Here is a 25,217-nt window from a genome sequence, read left to right on the forward strand (position 1 = left end):
CCGTGGATCCCAGGTTGGGAACCCCTGAGAGGGGGATCTTTCCAAAGGCTAGGGTACTTTGAAATATTGTAACTTAAATATGCACCATCTCTACTGCCACTTCTTTTCAGGATCTAGAAAGTTTAGCCTCTATTGCATTAATTTGTCTAGTACCTGGTCTTTGGTGACAGTGATTTACTTTATGTTGCTTCCACCCTCTGTGCCAGATTTTTCAAATCATTGCAATGGTTTTAGTAAAGTTAAACACAAAACACTTTTCCCAAATAACACACACAAAATGCTGGTGGAACACAGCAGGCCAGGCAGCATCTATAGGAGAAGCACTGTCGACGTTTCGGGCCGAGACCCTTCGTCAGGGCTATTCCCAAATACTGCTTTTGAAGTATTTCCCACTATTGATTTCTCTGTCACATCCTCTAAGAGACAAACATTCAGTTACTCTTCTCCCCAGGGCTGTGTTCTCTCTCCACTGCTGTTCTCTCTCTACACCAATAACTGCACCTCCTCCAACCCCTATGTGAAGCTTTTGAAGTTTGCAGACGACACCACCGTCATCGGACTCATCCAGAACAGTGATGAGTCTGCATATCGACAGCAGGTGGACCAACTGGCGCTCTGGTGCAGTCGGAACAATCTGGAGCTGAACATGCTCAAGACAAAGGAGATGATAGTGGATTTCAGGAGACATCCCCCCGTTATGTCCCCCCTCACAGTCCTCGGCAGCCCTGTGTCCACCGTGGAGAACTTCAGGTTCCTGGGAACCACCATCTCTCAGGATCTGAAGTGGGAGCAGAACATCAGCTCCATCCTGAAGAAGGCCCAGCAGCGGATGTACTTCCTGCGGCTCTTGAGGAAATATGGTCTGCCTCAGGAATTGCTGCTGCAGTTCTACACTGCAGTCATTGAGTCTGTCCTGTGCACCTCCATCACTGTGTGGTTTGGAGCCGCCACCAAGCAGGATAGAACCAGACTACAGCGCACAGTGAGGACAGCCGAGCGCATCATTGGAGCCTCCCTGCCCTCTATTGTGGACCTGTACTCTTCCAGGTTGAAGAAGAGGGCAGGGAACATCATAAAAGACTCCTTCCATCCTGCGCACGGACTGTTTGAACTGCTTCCGTCTGGTAGGTGCTTCTGATCCCTCCAGACTAAGACTAATAGGCACTGGAGAAGTTTTTTCCCTACTGCGGTCACTTTGCTGAACAGTTAACTGCCGGTTAACTGTCGGCTAACTATTACTTGGATTGCACTACTTGTATGGATAATCTATATTTTCATTTATATTTATCATTATTATTGTTATGAGCAGAGAGACAACATCTGCTGGAAGTAAATTCCTTGTATGTGTACAGGTACTTGGCGATTAAAGTCTGATTCTGATTCGGATTCTGATATTCTTGCCGATATTTTAGCTGTCAGGGTTTCTATTTCAATTTCTGAAGTCGCTTCTTTAATGTGCAAAATGTTGGGAAATCAGTGGTAGACTCCACCAGCAGACATCAATGTCAGAGCCCAATCTGGAACTGCTCAGCTGTGTGGAAGCTGAGGACTCCCACTTGAATGAGGGACTCCTAAACTTCCACATGGTTATGGTAATTTTGGGGCGGGATGTGAGGGAAAAGTTACATTGCTCTGTTCTCTTATGGTCTCTAGACACTGGCACTCATTCGCAGAGCAAAGCATAGGGCAGAAGGGGAACCTTTCCAAACTGCTTGATTCATTTACCACATTTAGGAAATGGCAGCTAAGATATCCTTACAAGAGATCCTTGCTTTCAGGGAAAAGTGGGCATGATTGGGATAGTTGTTTATAATTGAATCATTAAGCTTTTGGCCTTTCACTCAACTCGACCATCACACTTTGACAAGGCTCAGTTTAGAGCTGCTCTTACTCGTGTGGAACGGAGCAATCAGGAGAGTCCCCGGTTCAATCCTCAGTCTGCAAAGAAGTATTTAATTTCAGCCACAGTGGTTTATGAAACCACGGAAATGGCCATCGCATTCCTGGGGTAGTGAGGTGGGAATATTGACCATGTTTGTTGCTGTCTCAAATAGAGGAGTACTGTTTGCTGGCTTCCTAATGAGCTGTCCTCCACCCCCACCAGCCTCTGGAACAAATACACGCGGAGTGAAGAGAGGTCTGAGTCAGACTTACTAACAGTTTTCATGGTTGAGTGGGCTCCTGAACTTCTTTCCTTTGCTCACGTAAGAAGAATGGCCACTTGGGCAAGGTACAGAAGAGCTGCATGTGCTTTGAGGCAAAGCGGAAAAGAAAATTGGAGGGGGAAAAGAATCCCACGACTAATATTACAATAATCAACAGATTAACATCTGTTTAAGAGTGAGGAATGAGCCTTTAAATACTTTTGGCTCATTTTTATACCCTTTTTTGAAAAACAGGAAGTGATAAATGTTTTCTATAAATGGTGCTCTCAAGAGATCGAACAAAAATGTGCAGAAATTACCACAGGTAACGTTTGCTTAGTGAAAAACAGTGCTTACTTTCAATTTCAGGGAGAGTAAAAAAAAGCCAAAGAAACTAAGAGCAGCCTGACGTTGATTGACAGCATCCCACTTAAGGACATTGTAGTCATCAAATTTCTGAATGAGAATTTTGTGAGTGTTTTTATGTTGCCAGGAACTACCAGGATGGAAAATCAAGAGAAAAAGAAGTGGTTTCAGCATTATAATTTGCTGTAACATTTGGGTCAAATCCTCTAATGTGTGTTAGGGGGTAAACAGTCGCTGGCATCCTGAGGGGAGGAGGCATAAATGAGCCAAGGGTTCCTCATCCTAGGAGGTGTCTTGTGATTTTGCATCATCAAAATTTAAATCCGCAGAGTCTGTTGTTTGGGACTTAAGGCCACTGTTTGGTTTCAGAGTTTGCTGCATGATACAGTACATTGGTTGGCACAAACTGCAGCCTTAGTGGTGGAAGCAGCCAGCATTCAAGGTGCTGGATGGGGCTGCCAATTCAACCCAGCTGCTTTGTCCTGGATGGTGTCTGGCATATTGAATCGCTGGAGCTGAATTCATACAGGGAAGTGAAGCATATTCCTATACTCCTGACTTTTACGCTGCAGATAGTGTGAAGGCTTTTGGAAGTCAAGTATTGAATCGCTCACCATAGGATACCAACCTCTAGCCTGCTCACCAAGTCCCAATATCTATGCAGTCAACCATTTAAGTTCTGGTTGTGGTGATCTCTAGGATGTTAGTGGTCTACCATAGATTGCTGAACTTTCTGATGCTAACAGTGGTCTTGGCCTGACGTCTAAACGGCATGGATGTTACATCATTTGTAAGCCCACGTGGTCTAGGACTTGCTGCATGAATAGATTACGTGGAGCTGGATTGGGTGGGGTAAAAGTTCAAAGTTCATGTTTATAATTGAGACTGCTGCCAGCAGGCAGTGTGTGTGATGGTGCAATACTTCTCGGTCTTTAACTGTATTACTTTTGGGAAGGAGTCCTGACAATAGAAATGGCACATGGTAACCAAATTGCTCTCCAATTCAGGTCAACAACAAACAAATCAGACTAAATGTTTGGTAGCAAAGAACTTCCACAGAGTCTGATTTGAGTCACCAGTCTTATCTGCCATCATTTATCAGACTGTAATTTGCAAACATCATACTTAGATGAACTGCTGTGCATTCAAGTCTCACTACAGAAGGCTGAGTGCATAAGCTCAGCTGACACTCCAAATGATTGAATGAGGGAGTACTGCATTGACTGGTGTCCTGTTTTTGGGACTACTAAACTGGAGCCCCAACTGTGGCATGCAAAAGTTCGGGCACCCTGGTCAAAATTTCTGTTACTGTGATTAGCTAAGCAAATAAAAGGTGACCTGATTTCCAAAAGGCATGAAGTTAAAACAGACACATTTCTTTAATATTTCAAGCAAGATTACCTTTTTATTTCCATCTTTTACAGTTTCAAAATAACAAAAAAGGAAACGGTCCCGAAGCAAAAGTTTGGGCACCCTGCATGGTCAGTAATTAGTAACACCCCCTTTGGCAAGTATCACAGCTTGTAAACACTTTCTGCAGCCAGCTAACAGTCTTTCAGTTCTTGTTTGGAGGGTTTTCACCCATTCTTCCTTGCAAAAGGCTTCTAGTTCTGTGAGATTCTTGGGCCATCTTGCATGCACTGCTCTTTTGAGGTCTATCCACAGATTTTTGATGGCATTTAGGTTGGGGGATTGTGAGGGCCATGGCAAAACCTTCAGCTTGTACCTCTTGAGGTAGTCCATTGTGGATTTTGCAGTGTGCTTAGGGTCATTATCCTGTTCTAGAAGCCATCTTCTTTTCACCTTCAGTTTTTTTTACAGACGATGTGATGTTTGCTTCCAGAATTTGCTGGTATTTAATTGAATCAATTTTTCCCTCTACCAGTGAAATGTTCCCCGTGTCACTGGCTGCAACACAAGCCCAAAGCATGATCAATCCACCCCCATGCTTAACAGTTGGAGAGGTGCTTTTTCATGAAATTCTGCACCCTTTATTCTCCAAACATACCTTTGCTCATTGCGGCCAGAAAGTTCGATTTTAACTTCATCAGTCCACAGGACTTGTTTCCAAAATGCATCAGGCTTGTTTAGATGTTCCTTTGCAAACTTCTGACACTGAATTTTGTGGTGAGGACACAGGAAAGGTTTTCTTCTGATGACTCTTCCATGAAGGTCATATTTGTGCAGGTGTCGCTGCACAGTAGAACAGTGCACCACCACTCCAGAGTCTGCTAAACCTTCCTGAAGGTTTTTTGCCATCAAACGGGGATTTTGATTTGCCTTTCTCGCAATCCTATGAGCAGTTCCCTTCCAAAATTTTCTTGGTCTTCCAGACCACAAATTGACCTCCATCGTTCCTGTTAACTTCCATTTCTTAATTACGTTACGAACTGAGGAAAGGGCTACCTGAAAATGTTTTGCTATCTTCTTATAGCCTTCTCCTGCTTTGTGGGCATCATTTATTTTAATTTGCAGAGTGCTAGGTAGCTGCTTAGAGGAGCTCATGTCTGCTTATTGTTGGGACAAGGTTTGAGGAGTCAGGGTATATATAAAGCTTTGAAATTTGCATCACCTGGCCTTTCCTAACGATGACTGTGAACAAGCCATAGCCCTAACAAGCTAATTAAGGTCTGAGACCTTGTTGAAAAATAACTGAGAGCTCAAATCTCTTGGGGTGCCCAAACTTTTGCATGGTGCTCCTTTCCTTTTCCCCACTCTAAAATCGTACAAAACAAAATTAATACACTAATCTTGCTTAAAATGTTGAAAAGAATGTTTCATCTTTAACTTTATGACTTTTGGAGATCAGTTCATCTTCTATTCACTTAACTATTCACAGTAACAGCAATTTTAACCAGCGGTGCCCAAACTTTTGCATGCCACTTTAAAATGGGTGAAAAGTTGCATGCTACATAGGAAAGATGAGAAGAGGATTTTCCTTGACTAGAACAATTTAATGAGACACTTTCACTTCCCCACAGACGCAGTCCAGTGACTATAATTAGACAATTTGACTTGCAGATCAATAACCTCAACCATCAGGAAAGAAATGGAAATAAGGTGCATAAGAATACCAACACCTAAGTAACCCCAAATCAAGCTTTTACAAGACAGTGAACAAACTCAAGTTAAAATACAATTATTACTATCTATAAACAGTCAATTCCCTGGGGGGGGGGCACTGTTCCTGGAAATGCCCCACTGACCGCATACCCCGCCTCCAAGGACACTGGGCACAAACATATCCCCGGAAGAGGGGCGGGCAGTCAGCCATGGCAGAGTCCTTGATTGTTCACTGCCTGTACCCGTGGATACCCATCTTGGCCAGGCCCAGGAGCAAGGCCACCAGTAGTTCCTCTGAGCAACCCGTCCTCTTCCGTACTGGGTGCCCATATATGAGAAGCTGAAGTGTAACCAGAACCTGAGGAACAGCCCTTTCAGATGCTCAAATAGGGGCTGCAACCTCCTGTGGTACACTGGCTCCTTCCAGTCACAGAATGGACAAGTGGATGAGGTGTCAGTGCACAGTACCTCCCAATGCAGCATCTTCCACCCCAGATCCCCAGTGAGCAGGAGAAGGACCCCTGAAGCAAGAAGCGACCCACTACTGCCTTCCGAAGGACAATTAGAGATGTAGCAGGGGGAATAACTGGAGTCTCCACCATCAGCACTGACCCTAATTCCACAAGCAAATGGAATCATTCGGTGATCTATGTGAGAACTACAAGCCATTTCCTTAAAATAAGATGAATGAATGTGCAAATTTGGCATGGTGAATGTTTACAGGTGGCATAGAGTTTTCCTGGCGAAAAAAAAAAGCACAAGTAATCCCTTGGTTTGTTTGGGAGAACATTCCACTTACAAACAAAATATTTCAATTCACAGAGATATTTCTCCCTCAGCTCACATCACATGATTGGCAGATATGTTTATTACTTTTGGAATCTTGCTGTGCACACATTTCCTTTGTTCTTTTGTTACCTTTGCTAACACTTCAATAAGACTTAATTGATTGTAAAGCATTTTGGGATAACTTAGGAACTTCAAAGCTACTGTATAAATAAATACTAGCATTTAAGAGGCTGTTAAGAGACGTAGAGATAGGCACATGAATATGAGGAAGATGGAGGGATAGGGACATGGTATAGGTAGGAGAGATCAGTTTATTTTTTGGGGGGGGTGGTTGCTGATTTACCATTTAGCTGCTTCAGCACAACATTGATCTCCTGATCTCATTAGTTGCTAGTGAGAGAAAGCCTGTCTGACATATCGAAGTGTTGAATGGATTGTGGTTTTATGATGGACTATAGATCATGGTCTGTTTGGGCATTTTGCACGGTGAGGGGAGAGGGTCGGTGCTTTTGCTGGACCAATTGGGAGGAGGGGAGGGGTGACTGCTTCTTGCTGCTGCCTGTGCCTGGGAGGGGGAAGTTCTATGGTTCTGATGTTTCTGTTATTCATTCTTTGGGGTAATTATTCTGTTTTGTGGGTGTCAGCAAAGAGTAAGAATTCCAGTTGTATACTGTATACATCCTCTGGTATTAAATTGAACTATTGAACCACTGAACACTGTGTGGGCTGAAGGGCAAGTTCCTCTTCTATGTTCGGGTTTTTTTTTACGGTATACTTTGAGCAGTTGGTTGCCTTATATTGATGGTGCAATTTCTACAGCAAGCACTTCTTCACATTGCTAGCAATGATGTGCAATATATAATTGAATTTTTTATACATTTTATTTTTTTAATCAGGCTATCTCTCATGTTGCTCTCCATCGTATTAGGCGTCAGAGAGTGAAAGCCAGCTGTATGAAACTGGCAAGCAGGCGTTTTCTTTTCCATGAGTGCAAACGAATCGTGCCTCAAGGGTTACAGTCTGCTCGTAATGAGCTGGGTGAGCTTTGATTAATTGAGCTTTGAGTGCTTAATCATAGTTTCACCATCGAGTCAGTTATATCTTAGGAAACTGACACACCAGCCAGCCATTTGTTATATCACTTGCTATTCTTTTCTGAACTGTTTGATGAAATTGTATACCATGTGGGCAAGGTATGAGTAATTCTGCGTTTAATACTGACATATTTGACTTCGAGCTTTCCCTGTCAGTTTACAAGCTGTTAATCACAGAGTTTCATTTAGTGTAGCCAGTGTAGTGTATCTCTGAGGAAAGATCTTACTTAAATATCCATGGAGAGACCCCAATTTCACTTCTCTTCCCGTTGTTAAAGGAGCAGCACTTGCAGTTTTTCTTTCCATCAAGACCAAGTTTGATATTTGCTCAACAATTACACAGCTTTACCTAGCAGCCTGAAGCTAGTAATGTTCTTATGTACAGCCTTGTCACCACAACCTTGTGGGCCAAAGGGCCATACTCTGCTGTCCTGCACTGGTCTATGTTATCGTGTTTATCATAGCAGTGCTATCAAGCAAAAGTTAGCACCAAATGAAACTCAAAAATCTGGAGATGTTGAAAGTCTGGAATAAAGGCGGAAAATGCTAGAAACTCTCAGTGGGTCAAGCAGCATCTATTGAAGGGAAAAGGTCAAGCTGAGACCCCTGTGGCAGAACTGGGGAACTGATAAAAGTAAGTTAGTTTTACATTGCAATGGTGAGTAATGGATAGGATAAAGGGAATGTCTCTGATAGGGTGAGGCAAAGGATTCAAGGTGATTTATGTAGGTAACACATTTTCAGGTCAATTGATTATTAAGTGAGGTTATATGAAACAAAAGAAATATAGAGGCTGTGAAATTCAGGTCAGAGCTGTTGATGATACTTGAAACCAAAGGGAGAATGCTGGAAATACCCAACAAATCTGACAGTATCTGTGGAATAGAAAACTTACAGATGGATGGTCTACAGCAGGAGTTGCAAGTTCTGATACAAAAAGGAGAGTACTGAGCCATATCAGGTCAGGTGAGCAAAATCTGGGCAACTTTTTGAGGAGGGGCAGAGAGGTGGGGAGGTTTAGAGAGGGAATTCCAAAGTTTACAACTCAGACAGCAGAAAGAAGCACCTTTAATAAATAAGCACATTTATGCACAAGAGTACAGAATAATAAGCACCAATAGAGTTCAAAATTTTAGGCCTGGAGCTGGTTTCACAGATAGGAGGCACAAAACCGTGGAATTTTGCAAGTGAGGATAATCAAAATCAAATTGGATCTGAAATGTGAATGTACCTTACTCATTCAGCTACATGTAATGTCTCCATTCTTTTTGAGGGTGTCACTGACTGGTGCTGAGATACTCTCTAGCCATATCTTGACCAAGCTGGTTCTCTTCCAAGAAAGAAGAAATATTGGTTAGACTACACTAAACGTATTCTGTACAGCTCTGGTAATCGCACTACAGAAAGGATGGAGAGGGTGCAGAAAGATTCACCATGATGTTGCCTGGAATGAAGGGCTTAATTTATGAGAAGAGATTGGATAGGCTGAGTTTATTCTCATTGGAATGTAGAAAGCTAAGGGGTGACATTACTGTAAATGAGAGCTGAGGGATAATTGTTTCACACAGTGTGTGGTGAATATTTGGAGCAAGGTACCAGAGGAAGTAGTGAAGCAGGTACTATCAAACCTTTAAAAGGCAGGTAGACAGGTACTTATGGAAGAAAAGAATAGTGGATAGAAAAGGAATATGCAGGCAAATAAGTTTAGTGTAGATAGACGACATTGTCAGCATGAACAAGATGGTCTTCAAGGGTCTGTTGCTGTACTCTATGTTTTGTTGTAATCTATGTTTCTATAGTTTAATGAATGTAAACAGTTTCCTGTTTCTGTGTATAATACCTTGTGATTTTTGATCCTCTATTATAATAGCTGGAAGAATACAGAGTAGCCATGAGGACTGTAATAATCAGATTTAATATGAATACTGCCTAACATCCAAAGGAACAGCTCTCTAATGGTTGGAATCAACCCCAGTACAAAAACAACAGAATTTTCTGCAGTCCAATCATCTCAGTGCCAGTCTCTTGATAGAATATCCCCCAATCCCTTCTCCCACCATTCCCGCACCAAGGCTGCATTGTGACCCCCACAGTGAAGCAGCAGAGGCTTTCTAAGGCTTCTCCCAACCTGGTGTACCTGATATCAGATCAGAGAACAGCTTCATGGGAATGCCACCCTTGCTGACTTGGTAGAAAATATATCAGTGAGTCACAATCATGGAACTCCCCACCGTGATGTGTGATGATAGTACATTTATCACTCAATGCAAAGTTTTATCACAAACTTCTCCAGAGGAATCTGGGAAGAGCAACTGATATTGATCTTGCCAGCAATTTCACATAACAGACTATAAATTCTAAAACATAGAGTACTGAAGTTTAGGCGAGTATTTTATTCTCAAACCTAATGATGCTAAGTGCAACTGAAGGTCCCACTTCCAATAGCTCCATCTTTCAATACAGGAGTGCAACCCAAAGTCAGAATGTGTGTTGAACGTGAGATGCTTATTATAGTGTTAGCCATTGCCTCATGGTACTGACATTGCAGGGATCAGACCTGAGATGCTTATTACAATGTTAGCCACTGCCTCACAGTACAGGATATAAGATGAACACGTATGATGTTGTAGGCATCACTGACTAGTGGCTAAAATAAGATTATAGTTGGGAGCTTAACGTCCAAGGATACACTTTGTATCAAAAGGACAGGCAGGAAAGCAGAAGGGGAGGCTTTGCTCTGTTGGTAAAAGTTGAAGTCCAATCATTTGAAAGAGGTAGGGTCGGAAAGACATAGGGTCGAAAGATGTTGTATCATTGTGAATGGAGCTAAGGAACTGCAAGGGTAAAAGGACCCTGATAGGAGTTATACACAGAACCCAAAACAGTAGTAATGATGTTGTCTACAAATTACAATGGCAGATAGAAGATGCATGTCAAAAGGGCAGTGTTACGATAGTCATGGGTGATTTCAATATGCAGGTAGATTGGGGAAATCAGGTTGGTGCTGGATTCCAAGCGGGAGAATTTCTAGAATGCCTATGAGTTGGATTTTTAGTGCAGCGTGCGGTTGAGCTCACTAGGTCATCAGCTATTCTGGATACGGTGCTGTGCAATGAACCGGAATTGATTAGTGAGATTAAGGTAAAAGAACTCATAGGGAAAGTGATCATAATATGATCAAATTCACCCTGAAACTTGAGAAGGAGAAGCTTAAGTCAGATGTATCAGTATTACAGTGGAGTAAAGGGAATTACAGAGACATAAGAAAGGAGTTGGCCAGAATTGATTGGAAAAGAACACCGGCAGGGATGATGGCAGAGTAATAATGGCTGAAATTTCTGGAAACTATATGGGCAGCACAGGGCATGTACATCCCAAAGAGGAAGAAGTATTCTAAAGGCACAATGACACAACTGTGCTAACGAGAGAAGTCAAAGCTGACTTAAAAGCCAAAGAGAGGGAGGGCATACAATAGACCAAACAGTATTACTTTAGGGGACTGGGAGTGTTTTTAAAACAAGCTGAAGACAACTAAAAACGTTATTAAGAATGTAAGGATGGAATATGAAAATAAATTAGCTAATAGTATTAAGGAGGATACCAAAAGTTTCTTCAGATACTTAAAGTGTAAAAGAGCTAAGATAGTAGAAATTGAACTGCTAGAAAATGATGCTGGAGAGGTGGTAATGGGAGACAAGGAAGTGGCAGGTGAACTGAATAAGTATTTTGCATCAGTCTTCACCATGGAAGACATTAGCAGTATGGTGAAGTTTCCAGGTGTCAGGGGTCATAAAGTGTGTGAATTTACCATTACGAGGGAGAAGGTTCTTGGGAAACTGAAAGGTCTGAAAATAGATAAGTCACCTGGACCAAATGGTGTACATCCCAGTGTTCTGAAAGAGGTGGCTGAAGAGATTACGGAGGCATTAGTAATGATCTTTCAAGAATCACTAGAATCTGGAATGGTTCTGGAAGACTGAAAAATTGCAAATGTTGCTCCAAGAAGGGAGAGAGGCAGAAGGAAGGATATTATAGGCCAGTTAGTCTGACATTAGTGGTTGGAAAGATGTTGGAGTCAATTGTTAAGGATATGGTTTCGGGGTACTTGGAGGCACAGGATAAAATGGGCCATAGTCAGCAACGTTTCCACAACAGAAAAACTTGCATGACAAATCTGTTGGAATACTTTGAAGAGATAACAAACAAGATAGGCAACGGAGAATCAGTTGATGTTGTGTACTTAGATTTTGACAAGGTGCCACACATGAGGCTGCTTAACAAGCTACTAGCCAATGGTACTACAGGAAAGATTCTAGCAAGGAAAAAGCAGTGACTGATTGGATAAAACAGGAGGCAAAGAGTGAGAATAAAGGAAGACTTCTCTGGTTGGCTGCCAGTGACTAGTGGTGATCTGCAAGGGTCTGTATTGGGACCAATTTTTTTTACATTATATGTCAATGATTTTGATGATGGAATTGATGGCTTTGTTGCTAAGCTTGCAGATAATACAAAGACAGATGGAGGGGCAGGTAGTTTTGATGAGGTAGAGAGGCTACAGAAGGATTTAGACAGATTAGGGGAATGTGCAAAGAAGCGGCAGATGAAATAAGGTGTTGGCAAGTGTATGGTCATGAACTTTGGTAGAAGAAATGAAAGGGTTGACTATTTTCTTAATGGAGAGATACTACAAAAAAATCTGAGGCTCAAGAGGACATGGGAGTCCTTATGCAAGATTCCCTAAAGGTTAATTTGCAGGTTGAGTCTGTGGCGAGGAAGGCAAATACAATATTATCATTCATTTCAAGAGGCCTGGAATATAAAAGCAAGAATATAGTGTTGAAACTTTATAAAGTACTGATGAGACCTCACTTGGAAGATCGTGAGCAGTTTTGGGCCCCTTATCTTAAAAATGATATGCTGAAACTGGAGAAGATTCAAAGGAGGTTCACAAAAATTGTTCCAGGATTGGATGGCTTGCTACATGAAAAGCATTTGGTGGCTCTGGGCCTGAATTCACTAGAATTCAGAAAAATGAGGGGTGACCTCATTGAAACCAATCAAATGGTGAAAGGTCTTGATTGATTGGATGTGGAGAAGATGTTTGCTATGGTGGGAGAGTCTAAGCCCAGAGGACGCAGCCTCAGATTAGAGGGTGTCTTCTTAGAAAGGAGATGAGGAGGAATGTCTTTAGCCAGAGAGTAGTGAATCTGTGGAATTTATTGCCACAGGCAGCTGTGGAGGCCAAGTCTTTATGTCTATTGAAGGCAGAGGGTGATAGATTCTTGATTGGTCAGAACATGAAGGGATATGGGGAGAAGGCAAGAGATTGAGGCTGAAGGGAAAAGTGGATCAGCCATGATGAAATGACAGAACAGACTTGATGGGCCAAAAGGCCTACTTCTCCACCTCTATCTTATGGTCTTATGGTCTTATAATCTGCGACTAAGTATTAGCAGATAGTGAAATAAATGTAGAAATATTATGACTGAGTGTTCCTATGACCCAAGCACATCCATTCTATTTATAATAAAAATGTCATAACTGAGCCCAGAAGTCCTCTGAATTTTCTGTTCATATAGTTGGAAATCGATGCATGGTTTATAGGTAAAAACCTAATAATAATGTTGAAGTTGCATTTTTAAGCAAAATTGACATATTAAATAAATTAGCCTCACAGTCCAGTCACTAATCTCACTTCAAAAATGTCTTGTCAGTCAGTACTGTCGAGGCAGACTTTTTCATTTTCAAATTCTCACTTCCTAACTCAAGCACTTAGCTTCCTCTTTAAAAAATAGAACAAGCACAGTGTTCAGCTTGAAACATTTCTCCTTAACCTTCTGCAAACATTACTTCTGCAAAGGCCCTTGGCAGATTGATCCCTTCACAATGAAGCATTGGATATTGACTCTCCCTTCATGCCAACAGAAACATCTAATGGAAGCACATTTGCCAAGATAGAGCCAGAATGGTTGGCACCATCAAGTGTGCTTGGCTTCTGCACTCATTGAATGCTCCTATACATTAAAGGGCGAAATCTAGTATATACTGCTCATGTATGGCGCATAAATTTCCTTCCTGATCACCACCACTGAGCACTTCCAAATAGTAGAATTTCTTAAGTTGTAGAAAGTGAGTTGGACAACTGAATATTGATTGCGTATATTGATATTGGCTAGCTATAAAACATGTTCACCGTTTTCCATAAAAGCAGAATGTAATACTGAATTATAAAATATTACAACACCATTGAAGCCTTCTTTAAGTATTCCAGCTAAATACAATCAATAGATTAATTGTTCTAGGCTGTAAAAATCCAGTCACAGTCACTGGAGATAAGACCAAAGGACATAGGAGAAGAATTAGTCCATCGGTCCATTGAATTGGCTCTGCTTTGATCACAGATATGTTGATGCTGTTAAATATCCTTCACCTTTTGGTTTAATGTCTCCTCCAGTGGCTGGATGACATTCCTGGGATCACAGTGCTCACTCCTTGCCCTTGAGGCTTGTGATGGTGGCCATCTTGAGATTGGACCTCACTTCATTGAATCTCATGGGTTCTGAGAAAGCATTGACATCCTTTCCTATCCTCTGATTTGGGTAAGAAATGACCTCAAAGGAACAGCAGCTGCTACAGAACTGAGCATAGTTTCAGAGTGATGGCATGGAAAGGGGTGGGAGGAGGGGGGAGGGTATTAGTGGTCTTCATAGTGCCAGGAAATGTTTCTGTTTTGTATCGCACCAAATACACCACTGGTACAGTCGTCCCCAAGGAGTTACTGACTAGCTAAATAGTTAATACTAATAGGTGGAGCAGCAGTATAAAGTTACACACATTGCTATCTCAAAATTACCTTAAATTTAAACGTATATCAGCGGATCCCAATTAGAATATTGGATGAGGGCTCCCATCTGAAACACAGCCAAGAGTCACAGGGTATACAGTGGAAAGGTAATAGTAAGTATAAGATCCATAATAGTTCACAATCTTATTCTCTTTTTGTCACCATATTTACCGTCATGCGTTCCCTAGATATATCCCATCAGTTGCCTGCAAGTTGGCACACAACAAAACTGGCAAACTTGATCTTAAAACAGTGCAGCCACTGTATTGACTTAATTTTGACCTGACAATTAGAATAATTCAAATCAGAATCAGGTTTGATATTGCAGGCATATGTTGTGAAATTTGTTAACTTTGTGGCAGCAGTGCAGTGCAATACATGATAATCAAGAAAACAAAAATCTGAATTACAGTAAGTATAGATACAGTGTATATTAAATAGTTAAATTAAATAAGTAGTGCAAAAATAGGAAGTAAAAAAGTAGTGAGGTAGTGTTCATGGGTTCAATGTCCATTCAGAGAGAGCAGAGGGAAGAAGCTGTTTCTGTATCATTGAGTGTGTGCCTTCACACTTCTGTACCTCCTCCCTGTTGGTAGCAATGAGAAGAGGGCATGTCCTGGGTGATGGAAATCCTTAATGATGATTGCCACCTTTTTACAGCACTGCTCCTTGAAAATGTTCTGGTTACTATGGAAGATAGTGCCCAAGATGGAGTTGACTAATTTTACAACACCCAGCAGCTTACTCCAATCCAGTACAGTAGGTGCAGGCAGTTAGAATGCTCTCCACGCTACATCTGTCAAAATCGGCGAGTGTTTTTGGTGACATACCAAATCTCAAAGTCCTATTGAAATATAGTCGCTATCTTGCCTTCTTTATAGCTGCATCAATATGTTGGGACCAGGTTGGGCCCTCAGAGATATTGACCCCCTAGGAACTTGAAATTGCTCACTCTCTCCACTTCTGATTCAGAAAAATGTTTCTGAATTGAGTACTGGAAATCTGATATTTCCCAGTGCAGTTATCTGGAAATTCTGTTGCCCTTTTATCATTGACCCACTTGTCTCTTCTGAAAATCAGAAGTAATACTGTTTGAACAATATATCCCTTCATATATTTGTAGTCTATGTAGTGTGTGCCAGATGGCTATTGAACCACAGAACTTTATCAGACACAACACTGACACATTCTTCAATCAACATCCATCGACTCCAAGAACTGTTACAAGGTGTGTATTACTGCAATGATTCTGACCAGGCTTAGCCCAGAGAAAAATAATTGGATCGATTATACTGTACTGTAATTTCAAATTGCAGACTCTCCCTGAGTAATGAACACCTGATTATCGATACCCTATACAAATGAAAGAGCATTAGCATTTAGCATGGGATGGCTGGAGGTGGATTCAATAACTGCTGCTAGGCTACAAGCATCTTCCTTCAGATCAGAATGAGGCAATCCTTTCCCCCTTCCTCAGGCCACAGCAGCTGGGGGCTGGGTCACACCAATAAGAGCTGGAAGCACCAAGCAGACTGACTAAATCAGTGAGGCTGGCTGATGACCACTCTTTCTGCCCTGCTCACTCCCCCAGCACAGTTGTTTCTGTGATCTCCTCTACTGCACACTGTTTTCGTTGTTTCTGACTTATGAAAACATCCAGTTATGAGCTACTCTCAGGAACAGAACCTTGTCATAACTTTGGGTCTGTACTTCAAGACTGAGGATAAGGCGGAGTGGATTTCTGGTCAATTCTCCCATCCTTTTTGTTTTTGAACCTGACTTATTGTTGGTATCACGGGACTGTGTCTATAGAACAACACACTGCACATACCAAACTGAAAGATCTTTTGGTACTGCGAATTTGCCCCACACAAATGTGATGCTTCACATCATACAAACCCACCATAAATCAACAATGAGAAGGTGTGAGGTAATATGGAAAAATCATCCTGAAAAAATATCACTTTCAAACTCTCAAGAGCAGGGCTTCCCAACTTTTACTATGCCGTGGACCCCAACCATTAACTAAGGGGTCCGTGGACACCAGGTTGGGAACCCTTGCTCTAGAGTGATCAAAACAAGCCCAGGAAATTTCTCTGGGAATGATTAATGTCTCACTAAAATCTGTCACAACCAGGGATCATTTTTAAAAGAAAAAGATTCAGTTAATATGTGGATTGTATTTTCTCGGTGTAGCCTCATAGGTATGCAGTGTTTATTGGATCGTTTACTTTTTATGGCTAATTGTTTGTCTTTGGACTAGATCTGGTGTTTTACTTTGTGTTGCAGATGTCTCATTTGGTATTGTGGGGATTGCAAAGCTCTCAGTATTTATCACTTTTATTCAATTTGGGGTAATTAAATTAGCACGGTATTTTCAGTGCCTTGTATTATAGTTGTTGTCTTTGGGGATTATTGTTTCATCTAGACACCAGGGCTGTCTGATTGGTCCTGAATTCTTACGTGCTCCAGGGTATATTTCAGGGGGGCATGCCAACCCCTCTTTGTTCGGTCATTGTGGATCCTTGTCTAGCGAAACTCTGACCAGGTTCTTCTGTGTATCGTGACTGATTTCAGTTCTTTGAGACTCTGTATAGTTTGCCTGAGTTCTTGCTAGTTTTGCAGGTTATTTTTCTGTAATAAGTCTCGTGTTTTGTTTGCATTGCTGAAATCTCTGTGATTCCTGCACGAGTTTGCTAGTGACCCTTACGAAAATCACCTTTTGTATGAAATAATTTTCATTCCACCCCGGGGTGATCTAGTACAACTCAGACTTGGGATGAGTGACAACTTAGCAAAAGTATATGGAAGTGACCATGTCCATCACCAGGAGGTCTCACCATCTACGCTTGGTGACGTCATTATTTTCCAGTCACCACAAACAATATATCCTGCAGGTTGCCAAAGGAAAGCCTGAACTGGGACAGACACTAAATTACTTTGACCATCAGTGGGGCTGTCTGTGCTGCAGCATGGAGCAACAGCTGAGCTTTCATGCACACACAGAACTGCACATTGGAAAACAGGAGCTGCAGCAGAGCAGTTAGTCCTTCAAGGTTACCCTGCCTTTGAGTATGATCACAGTAGATTAGCCCCCGATCTCAACTCTTCTTCCATGCCAATTCCACAGAGCCTCAGTTCCCAAGACTTTCAAAAAATTATCTATCTCTTCTTTAAGGAATCCAGTGATCTTGCTTCCACCCTGCCTAAGAAGAAATTCCTAAATACCTGTACTTCAGTTTTAAGTGATTGTTTCCTTATCTACTAAATAAGCCTTCTAATTTGAGATTCTCCCACTTGTAGCAACATTTCAGCATCTATTTGTCATGTGCCCTTAGGATGTTACATGTTTTAATAAGATCATGCCTCAGTCTTCTTATGTTCAAAGAATACATGTCAAAACAACTTGATGTTGCTCAAGATGGTACAATCCTCTCATCTCGTGAATCTCTTCTGGACTGCCTCCAATGCTAGAATATTCTTTCTTTTTAAGGCTGTAAGACCAAGACTGTAGACAGCATTCCAGGTGCAGTCTCCCCCACACCCTGTACAATTGTGCAATACTCCTCTATTCTTTAATCCATCTCCCTAGCTATAAAGGCCAATGTGCCAATTGCCTTTTTATAACATATAGCATATAAGAATTACAGCATGGAAACAGGCCATCTCGGCCCGCCTAGTCCATGCCGAATGCTTACTCCCACCTAATCCCACTGACCTGCACTCAGCCCATAACCCTCCATTCCTCTCCTGTCCATATACCTATCCAATTTTTTTTAAATGACAATATCGAACCCGTCTCTACTACTTCTACTGGAAGCTCATTCCACACAGCCACCAGTCTCTGAGTAAAGAAGTTCCCCCTCGTGTTACCCCTAAACTTTTGCCCCTTAACTCTCAGCTCATGTCCTCTTGTTTGAAACTCCCCCACTCTCAATGGAAAAAGCCCATCCATGTCAACTCTATCTTGTTAGGGTTGATAGAGTCTATCAACACTATCAATAGAGTTATTTATAATTTTAAATACCCGTAATTTTAAATACTTATAATTTTAAATACCCATCTATCAAGTCCCCCCTCGACCTTCTACACTCCAAAGAATAAAGACCTAACTTGTTCAACATTTCTCTGTAACTTAGGTGCTGAAACCCAGGTAACATTCTGGTAAATCTCCTCTGTACTCTCTCTATTTTGTTGACATTTTCCTATAATTCAGTGACCAGAAATGTACACAATACTCCAAATTTGGCCTCACCAATGCCTTGTACAATTTTAACATTACATCCCAACTCCTATACTCAATGCTCTGATTTATAAAGGCCAGCATACCAAAAGCTTTCTTCACCACCCTATCCACATGAGATTCCACCTTCAGGGAACTATGCACCATTATTCCTAGATCACTCTGTTCTACTGCATTCCTCAATGACCTACCATTTAACATATATGTCCTATTTTGATTAGTCCTACCAAAATGTAGCACTTGCTCTTAGTTACTCATTGCAAATACCCACTAACATTTTGTATATCATGCACAGGAAGATCCCAGACCTTTCACTACTCCATTCATTTACAATCTCTCTCCATTTAGATAATAGTCTGCCTTTAGATTCCTTTCACTGGAAAACATGACCGCTCACTTTCCTTCACTGAACCCCCTTTCCCAGGTTTTTAAGCACTCTCTCAACTAATCCTGTTGCAGGATCCAACTACGCTCATCACAGCATACATCAACAGATGCATCACCACTGGCACAGCAGCCAGACCCTATGTGCTGCTTATTCACCTTGCCTTTGCCTCTCTTTCTGTTTCATTGCAGTGGCTGCAGCCAAGCTGACAGGTGCATTGGAGTACACCACATTTGGATGAGAAGGGAGGTCAGAAATAGTTCTAGGTCAAGGCATCCTGTTTTTTGATTTCCTTGTTTAGTCATTGGCAATCACAGTCTGGTCTGGCAGCAGTGAGGGCAAGGAAAAGCAAGGAAAGCTGCCATTCTGAGAGAGCACTGCAAATTCATGCTACTTCCCTGAGACAAAGTTTCAGGAATCATGTAATTCTTTGAAGGACAGACTATCAGAACGTTGTATCTTGTGATACTGGAATCCAGAAAAATGATGTGGACAGTCTGAGCATGCATGGCATTAAACAGGGCACTGCTCCACTCAGTCTGTGGTAACTTTTCCTGGCCTGCAATAGAGGCTGTGATTTCAGTGGTCAAGTGAGGCAACCATCCTGGCCCTGAGGGTATTGATACGGGATTGTCACTGTTGCCATGTTCCATTTCCATTTCAGGAAGCAACTTGACTCCCATCTCATACAACCCATGTTTGCGCAAACATTCCAACAGACCTGACCTGACCAAGCCTCATGTTTTTTCATGGCCTTGCACGTTATCTTAGATCCTTTCTAGAAGGACTGGCATGAGACTACTGACCAAGGAGCTGGCATGCAAGATTTTCTTTCCCTGAGTTGGCTATGTACAGTTAGTAACCTCATTAAGTCCCACTTCTGGTCTATAATGTGCTGTGTCAGGATCAGAGTTGCTGGCTGTGATTATTAGATGGAGCAACTCCAAAGTTTCATGAGCCATGTTCACCACTGACCTGATTTGCAAGGGCATGGTCATGGTTAAAGGATGTGAAACATAACAGGGACATACCTATCAGAGGAACTGTAAAGGAGAATTAGGTTTGTACCACCATCTTCACTGATCTCAGATCCTATGTTCTCTACAGATTGCCACTTTCACAAATATTTATTAAAGCCATTAGCTCTTATGCAGCTTGTCCATCTCTATTTGTCATGGTCCGGTCCAAAGTCCGCATTCTGGTTCATATTCCGGTCGGCAGACTCCAGGTCCTCCGACTGTCCCTTGTTTCGGTTGCACCTGATGCTCATCTTGTTGGCTGGGAATATGTGGCTCTGGGATTGAGTGTAGTTGGGGGTTTGTCTTGTCAGTCTCTGCTTGGAGTAACCCACTGGTGGAAGGCTAGTTCGTTCAGTAAGTTCTGGATTTGGCTGTTCCATAGCCTGTTGAGGTAACTGGCTGCCTTGAGTCTTGGAGCCACCCCAGACAGAGCTCCCTTCCTGACCCTTGCCTCTGTCGGTTAAGCCAGGCTGATTGCTGTTACCCTGTGGTTGGATCTGTCCCTTCCTGTACCTTGCCTCTGTTGGGGAAGCCAGGCTGGTTTCTGATCCCCTGCGATTGGATCTGTCCCTTCCTGTCCCTCGCCTCTGTCGGGTAAGCCAGGCCAGTTGCTGTTCCCCTGTGGTTGGTTCTGTCCCTTCCGGTTCCTTGCCTCTGTTGGGTTGTGTCCCATGTCCTGCCCAGGAGGCTAGCCTCCAAGTCCTCCAGGAACCCAAGCCTCCAACACCTAGTACCCAGGCCTTGTCTTGTCTTTGCCTGGTTTGGGGGTCTGAGCCTGAGCAAAGGCCCAGGCTCTGGGTCTGTGTCCTGTCTTGAGCTTGGAGTCCACCCCAGGCTCCTTGTTCCCAGTCCCCCATCCCGGTCCTGCTTCCCCAGTCCTGTCTGCGACCTGTCCTGTCCTTTAGTTTTGTCCTGTCCTGTCCCTAGTAATTCAGTGTCCTGCATTTGGGTCCAGTCTCAACTTATGACAGAACGACCCTCCCATTCATGGACCCAGCAACGCAGACACTGTTGTCTCACTCCTGTCACCCTGGGGTTCCCTCCTGATTGAACATCCCTCTGTCCCCCATGTACCCGAGTTGTCCCTAGTCCTGGAGAGCCTCTTCGGTTGCCTGGAGACTCCCATGGGGGAGGGGGGGGGGAGTTCTGTCATGGTCCGGTCCGAAGTCTGCATTCCAGTCCGCAGACTCTGGGTCCTCCGACTGTCCTTTGTTTCGGTTGGACTCAAGCATTTGCACCTGATGCTCATCTTGTTGGCTGGGAATACAAGTGGCTCTGGGATTGGGTGTAGTTGGGGGGTTGTCTTGTCAGTCTTTGCTTGGAGTAACCCACTGGTGGAAGGCTAGTTCATTCAGTAAGTTATGGATTTGGCTGTTCCATAGCCTGCCGAGGTAACTGGCTGCATTGAGTCTTGGAGCCACCCCAGACTGAGCCCCCCTCCTGTCCCTCGCCTCTGTTGGGTAAGCCAGGCCAGTTGTTGTTCCCCTGCGGTTGGTTCTGTCCCTTCCAGTTCCTTGCCTCCATCGGGTTGTGGCCTGTGTGCTGCCCAGGAGTCCTGCGGCCCACACAGGAGGCTAGCCTCCAGGAACCCAAATCTCCAACTCCTAGAACCCAGGCCTTGTCACGTCTTCGCCTGGTTTGGGGGTCTGAGCCGCAGTTAAGGCCCAGGCTCTGGATCGGTGTCCATTCTCAAGCTCGGAGTTCACCCCAGGCTCCTTGTTCCCAGTCCCTCGTCCTGGTCCTGCTTCCTCAGCCCTGTCTGCGACCTGTCCCATCCTGTCCCTAGCACTTCAGTGTCCTGCGTCCTGCATTTGGGTCCATTCTCAATGCCCCCCTTATGACACTATTATTGCAAGATCAGGGGTTGACTATTGAGATTTGTAGAGATTTCTTCTCAAAGAGTGCTATGAATCTCTGGAGTTCTCTACCCCCAGAGAATAATAGAGGCTGGGAATTGAAAGCGGAGCAAGTAATTTTTTTACATGTTGAATGAAAGGTTGAGGGGAACTGGCACAGCAGAGGAGTTGAGGCCACAGATAGAGCAGTCATGATCATATTGGATGGTGAGACGGACTTGACTAGGCGGGTGGCTTGACTTCTTTCCTTCTGCAGGTTATTGTGCCATTGTGTTCATCCCTCTTCTCCAGAAATGCTTCAAAAATATTTGGCTACCAATCTCTGTCTCTGTTACTATTTGAAGGACAGCAACTTTCCTTCATCTGGGCTTAGACCATGGATCCCTTTGTCACTGTAATTTGCAATTTCACCACTTACTCCTGGGTGTGTCTGTGTGAAATGGTGGGGAGTGACAGAAAAAGCTGTTAGATGAGTGCTAAATGTGAAGTTTATAGAGTAGTGAATGAATGCATCAGTGTAGATGGTGGGACTTGTGGCTGCTCACACTGTTCTTGGGGAAATTACACTTTTTTTTTCTCCACTGGGACTAGCTGTTTGTGGTATATATTAACCTGACCTGAACTTCTTGTACCAGAGCTTATTTATCTCAATTTGCTTGGGTTTCCTATGTCTGTGAGTATGTAGAACCACTTTCCCCAGTGTCCACTTCTTCAACCTGGACGAGAAGGGGAGTGACGGGCAAATACTGAGCCCGGTTCTGTGCATATGCTCTATTCCTGACCAACTTCCCTTCAGGCTTTAGAAAGAGCACCAGCAGGAATTAAGAGTCAGTGATTACCTCCCCTTGAAGAGGTGTAGGCAGTGTTCTCTCTAAAGTGTGCATCTGTGCACATGTACACATCTTTTGCTACTAGCACACAAAGGAATTTAAACTGCACACAAAAGGATGCCCCCCTCTCTACTTCATTGGCACGTTAAGTATATTTCATGGTCATACATATTTCCTTTTCCAGTTTCTGATGCAGATGGTGTTGACAACATGGAGTTTGCAATGATTTATCTGCAGATTTTTAGAACTGGCATATTTATACTGTTTTTATTAAAGAAATTATTGATTCACTATGTTGCATTCCAAAGAGGCAAAGGGCCTGAAGTGCAAAAGAACTGCTAGTTCATTTGAAGTGGAATGGTTTAACAAAAGTGGAAGCTGCTGCCCTAAAAGCTCATGAGGTCAGGAACATGCAGCTATGAGAAATATTTATGTACAATTCAGGAACTGGAGTTACCTTTGTGTATTATCATGATGCAAAAGTTGTCAGAGAATTTGAAAGTGAGAAGAAGTGGAATGATACTTAGAAACCTGACTTTTTGAAGTATCATTCAGCAAGCAAATCGCATATGGACAGCGTGCAAAAACTCCGGCAAGAGAATCCTTCAGTACCCACTACAGGCCTGCTACGTATGTTTTGTGAGACTGCAGATGAATGAAAGAGAAAATGATTAAACCCAGAGAAGATCAATGTTCTTATTGACAGTATTTTGCTTGCTGTTAAAATGAATACCTTTATATGTACAATTCAGTGCACACATGTTGTTGTCACTGGGTAAAAAAATTGCACAGCACAAGATTTTTGCACACAGTGGTCATTACAAATTAGAAGGAGCATTGGCTGTAGGCAAGGCATAGGTTAATTTAGCCATGTTGTAATATTCAAGTCGAGTTTATTGTTATGTGCCCAAATAGAATGAAGATAAGTACAACGAATACAGTGAAAATTTACTTGCTGTAGCATTACTGACACATAGGTATAGACAGCACACAGAACAGTAATTCTACATAAATGATTCAAAGTTATTACCAAACAGTGAAAAAAACTGCAAAAGCAAGGCATTGGTGCAAAAAAAGGACAGAGACATAATTGTAGGCAAGACTTTGGTAGCGCAGAGGTAGTCCATAGTGTTTTATTGTCAAGGTAGGATTAGGTTTGTATAGTTAGGTTCGTGAACCTGATGTTTGAGGGACAGGAGCTGTTCCTAAAGCTGGTAGTCTGGGATATCGGGCTTCAGTGTCTCCTGTTTTATGGCAGTAGCGAAAAGAAGGCATAAATTCAGATGGTGGGAAACCTTGAAGTGGGTGATGGGATCCTTGACCCAGATGTTGGGGATCTACAAACTGTATTCAGTCACCATGAATTAATAGAAAAATTACTGTGATTGGTAATACTTCGGGCATAATGAGGTGCCAGAAGGAAAACCTGGAGTGAATTGAAGCAAGGCAAACTTGTGGTAATCCCTTGCACGGTGTCACTTTGGTGCTTATTTTACATTTGATTGAATGTCTAGGCCTTTACTACTTGAATGTAACTAGCCTTCAGACCATTTTGGGTCTCAGACAAACAGGAAAGGAGGATACTGGGTTCAGATTTCATACATAAGGATTTAAACTGATCAGAAGGATCAGAGCAGTGGCACACCAAAGCAGGGATAGTATTACGACTGAGCGACAGGCCTGACAGTTATTGAAAGAATTAATTAAATGTCAGCTGAATGGAGGCCTGAATCAACTTGGGTGGAAGTCTTTGACACAAAAGGAAAGGAAATTAATAAGCAGGAATTGCTATAGACCACCAGGATAAGAGAAGGAAATTGGTGAGGAATTATTTCAGTAAATGGGGAGTACATTGGGGAAAGGGAAGGTTCTAATTATAGGTGATTTTTATTACCATGAAGTCAGGGTGGGCTATCTGAAAAGAGAGCTAAACTCCTGGAACTAATACAGGACTGCTTTCTGGCATTGAAATGGTACGTGTGATTTTAATAATGAAACCTTTCACGTGATTGTGTGGAACTCTTCTGATTGCCAATTTTACAAATAAATTAACCTATTTATTTAAGTGATTGGCACTGAATCCAATTGCACCTTTGTGCGATGGGTGTTTGATGGTCATTGTGTGGAATTTTTCTTCAAGCAGGTTCTATAGCGTTTCCTTGTTTATGGCTGCCTGTCGAGAAGGTGAATCTCAGGGTTGTATACTGTATACATGCTTTGAAAATAAACGTACTTCGAAACTTTGAAATTTTGAAACATCCCTTCTACTTCCTTCCACTAACATTTGTAAAAGCTTCCACTGACAAATCCTGTCATTGTAACTCGCTGGAAAGAGCTCTCTACCTTTGTCACACCTTTCAAAGTATTTTCAAAGGCAGTCACTTTGACTAAGATTCAAGCTCCTCTCTTAATTCCCCCTTTCCTGTCCCAGTATCTGATTCCCCTATGTCTACTTCTGGAAAATCTATGGACATTCTTTAATGCAAATTATCACTATAGTTGCTTATGTCCTTATTAAATTAAATGATAAAGAAAAAAACATATGAATTCTTAAAATAAAGTGTAATTCCTGAAATAGTTAAAG

The sequence above is a fragment of the Hypanus sabinus genome, chromosome 27 (genome assembly GCF_030144855.1).
Source record: "Hypanus sabinus isolate sHypSab1 chromosome 27, sHypSab1.hap1, whole genome shotgun sequence".
Taxonomy (NCBI): domain Eukaryota; kingdom Metazoa; phylum Chordata; class Chondrichthyes; order Myliobatiformes; family Dasyatidae; genus Hypanus; species Hypanus sabinus.